We start from the raw sequence: 1,554 nt of genomic DNA, 5'->3' as shown, positions 1-1,554 counted from the left end.
TAATGAGGCGCACGCAGTATATATATTACTGCCTTTACGGCTTTACGGCTTTACCAAAGAATGGTAAAAGCATTAATGGGTTACGTACGATAACCCACAGGAAAAAATATCAATAGAAACTCCCAATAAATTTCCATTCACATTTACATTATTTTCATGGTGGCCCTATGAATTGACGAAGAAATATACAATACAAAAAGAAGTCAACAAAGGTAATTAAAGCTGCATGTCCCTATTGGTACATTTATTGGAGCTTTCTTTTTTGTTATGCGTTTTTATTATTACTATTATGTGCCTATGGTGGCTATATGAAGATCTTATGGAATAGATTCGGCATCAGAATGTGACCAATATAATTACGCAGCATATATATATGATATGTCGAATTAATTGGTTTAGAACTACTTCAACTGTGCATTATCACATACATGTGTCACCACTTAATTAAAAAAAGAGGGTGGCCCGGGAAAGATATAAAATAGCATCTAATAGCTTCTACTTCTATGTATGTGTTAGCCCAGTCAATTAATATGAATGAAGATAGATTATTATTGGTGATTCACTGGGTTATGCATGGCTATGAATGGCACTATAATAATCTCATGTAGAATCTGTGGGCCACGTACGATCGCTACTTGCTACCACTATCACCCATTTTAATTTAATGCCCCTAAAAGATATATATTTCTATTAAAAGGATAAGTGGCTAATATATATCATTATTATGGTTGGAGTGAATTAAAACCCCAACTAACTACATATTTTAGAGGCGAAATAAATTAATCTATTGTACTATGTCCATGTACGTACGCCTCTTGATTGATGTCCTGTATAGGCATTTGCCTAAATATATACATTTATAAAATGTCAATGCATACTATATATAGTTTTGTTTTTAAATTTGTTTTAGACGAAATATCAAGGACTATTATATACAGAAATGTGCCCAACATAAAGAAAGAAAGAAAAAAAACTTCACAAAGAGAGACTCACAGGTTAGGTTCATGATCACAAGTTTGAAAACACAACAAAGTGGGGCATGCACGTTGTGCAATGTGCAATGTGCAATTGAGGACTTAAAATATAATTTGCATGGACCAGCAATATGCATGTCTAGGCAGTCTAGCAACCATCAAGGAATAAGGATGATCGTTGAAGGTACAATTTCTAAGAATAGTATAAAGAGTTTAATTTTAACGTATTAACGGTATAAAATGAGAAAATTTAAAGGATCAGTATTTTTATTAAATTTTGGTCAATATTAAACCAACAAAAAAAAATAATTTCATACTATTAGATATAATTTTACAGCATTACAAATATTAATGATAACTAATTAATGACTATAAATCACAAAACATACGGCTCCTAGCACTCGTGTAAAATATTTTATTCAGTCGTATAATTACTGTTCGTTGTTTTCTTGGATGACCATTTATATCGTTAATGTAATTAAAAGATAGTTATTTTTTTTAATGTGTTAAATGTACATGTAAAATAATTTTACATGAGAAAATTTAGGGCATCATCACTTTTCTTAAAATTTGGCCAACA

The sequence above is a fragment of the Arachis ipaensis genome, chromosome B09 (assembly GCF_000816755.2).
Source record: "Arachis ipaensis cultivar K30076 chromosome B09, Araip1.1, whole genome shotgun sequence".
NCBI classification, from domain to species: domain Eukaryota; kingdom Viridiplantae; phylum Streptophyta; class Magnoliopsida; order Fabales; family Fabaceae; genus Arachis; species Arachis ipaensis.
Note: the sequence above shows the minus strand (reverse complement) of the source record.